Genomic DNA, 2,500 nt, shown 5'->3' on the forward strand with positions numbered 1-2,500 from the left:
AATTTTTTTCATTTTATTTTTGTCCTCCCTTCGACCGGCCAGCGGGGGGCGCCGCGCGCGCGGACCGTCGGGGCCCGGGGCCCTGCGTCCCACTTACTTTCGCCCGACGGGAATCGTTTCTTTTGTTTTTATCCGAGAGGACACACGGAATCTGCACCCCCCGCAGTGGCGTCAGGCGGCCACCGGGGGGCGCCGCGGCGGGGATCGGGGGGGGCGCCCGGGAGCCGCCTGCCCGTCCGCTGGGCCAAGGGGGCCGGGGCGGGTCACGCGCCGCCGTCCCCCCCCGATCGTCTCGCTCCGAGCCGCCTCTGGCCACCGGGGGGCGCCGTCGGGTGGCGCGGGGGCGCCCCCGCCGCCCGCCGCCTCCCCCCGCACGCGTCGGGCCTCCCCCCGGGCCCCCGCGGGCCGGGGGACGCGGCCGGCGAGCGTCGGACTCCAGCGCGGAAGTGTCGCGGATGAGTGCGGACCGGGGCGCCCGCGGCCCAGCGGCACTTCCAGGGGCTCGGGGAGGAGATGGTTGAAGCCTGGGTGAAGCGCGCCCTCGGCCGTCCGTGTCGCTACCCGCCGGAGAACACCTCCGCCGGATCAGTAGGTACCAACGAGGCGAGCGAGAGAGCCGGGACTCTGTCCGGGGCCGAAAAGCCTGTTTCCCTGGAGCTTTTGCGAAAGGACCCGTGACAGAAGATGCGCGGAGCTCAGAGATCAGCATGGGCAGGGCCTTCTTGCATCCGATTTTGCCCAGGCAGGGCTCCAGGAACCGGGTTACAAAAAGCAAAAAGCCCTGGAGCTCAAACGAAAGGTTTAGTGACAAGATAGCCGTGGAGCTCCGATAACAGCATGGCAGGACCAGGATGGGGCCTATAAAGGGTCCACGGCGGGCATCCGTTGGAGCCCGACGTACGGGCCGGGCACGTCTCCTTCTCCCCCGGAGGCAGCGCCCCCCGGCGGGCCAAATCGGGTACTGCAATTTGTGGAAGTTTCGCAGATGAGTGCGGACCGGGGCGCCCGCGGCCCAGCTGCACTTCCAGGGGCTCGGGGAGGAGACGGTTGAAGCCTGGGTGAAGCGCGCCCTCGGCCGTCCGTGTCGCTACCCGCCGGAGAACACCTCCGCCGGATCAGTAGGTACCAACGAGGCGAGCGAGAGAGCCGGGACTCTGTCAGGGGCCGAAAAGCCCGTTTCCCTGGAGCTCCTGCGAAAGGACCCGTGGCAGAGCAGGCACGGAGCTCGGAGAGCAGCAGGGCCGGAGCTCGGAGAGCAGCAGGGCCAGGGCTCCCTCCCTTCCATAGGCTGCCCAGGCAGGGCTCCAGGAGCCCGGTACCAGCTCTCCCCGTCCGACAGCCTCCTCTCTGGAAGCGGAGAGCGGACGCAGTCGGGCTCCCGGACCGGGGCCCTGGGAGAGGGTTTGGGAGAGCCCTGCCGGGAGCCACCGGGACGGGCCCGTGCGGACGGGTGCGCGGCGCCCCCCGGCGGTCGAAGGCGGAACCGCGGAGGTCTCTCTATCTCTCTCTCTCTCTCTCTCTCTCTTTCTCCGGGACTCCCGGCCTCCCGTTCCCCCGACTCCCCCTTCCGAGGCCGAGACGGGGCAGCGCCGGGCGTCCGGCGGAGCCCGGCGCCAGGCCCGGCCCGTCCCCCTCTTCCCCCGGCGGCAGCGCCCCCCGGCGGGCCGAATCGGGTACTGCAATTCGCGGAAGTTCAGCCGATGAGTGCGGACGGGCACCCCTCGGGCCGGGAGGCGGCTCCAGGAGCCCGGGGAAGCGTCGGAGGACGCTCCGCGAGAGCGTCGCGCGCGCCGCCCGTCCCGCTACGCCCGAGGGAACCGGCCAGAGAGCATCACAGGTGGCGAACAGAGTCAAGCCGGAAAAGAGAAAACGGAGGGCTGCGGTTGACGCGAGAGAAGGGCCCCACGTCTCCCATTTCCGCAACCCGATCGATGTGGCACCCCGCGCCCCGGCGGGGAGGGACGATCGCTCGGCCGGAACCCAGGGGTCTCGGCCGGCTCCAGGCGAACCCGACCCTCCCTCTGCCCACGGCGCGCCCGGAACCCCTCCGCCCGGAGAGGGCGTCCGGTCCCCAGGCGTCCGCCCGAGCGCTCCGGTCTCCGGAGCCGGGCGGGCCCCGCACCCGTACCCCGTGCGGCGCGGTCTGCTCCGTCCGCCGGCACCCGCAGGCGTCCGACGCCGCCAGGGGTGCCGGGGAAGCGTCCCCCTCGCCCAGCGAAGGGCGCTCGCCCCCGGACCCCGGCGGAGCACACGATTTCCCAGGAACCGAACGAGCGTCGCATCGAGATCCGAGGACGCGGCCAGCCCCGACGGCCGCTCCTCGCAAGCCCCAGGAGAGGGCCCTGCGCGCCGCCCCCGCTCCGGCGAGGCGGCCGCACGGAAGGGTTCGCCCGCCGGGCCTCCCCCGCCGCGGACGGGAGGGCCGGACGGGGCGGAGGTCAGAGCGAGAGAGAGAGAGAGAGAGCGCGGGAGAGGAGCCGAGTCTGGCGGCAGGGCGAGA

Source organism: Pseudophryne corroboree, unplaced genomic scaffold (assembly GCF_028390025.1).
Source record: "Pseudophryne corroboree isolate aPseCor3 unplaced genomic scaffold, aPseCor3.hap2 scaffold_1826, whole genome shotgun sequence".
In the NCBI taxonomy this organism is placed as follows: Eukaryota; Metazoa; Chordata; class Amphibia; order Anura; family Myobatrachidae; genus Pseudophryne; species Pseudophryne corroboree.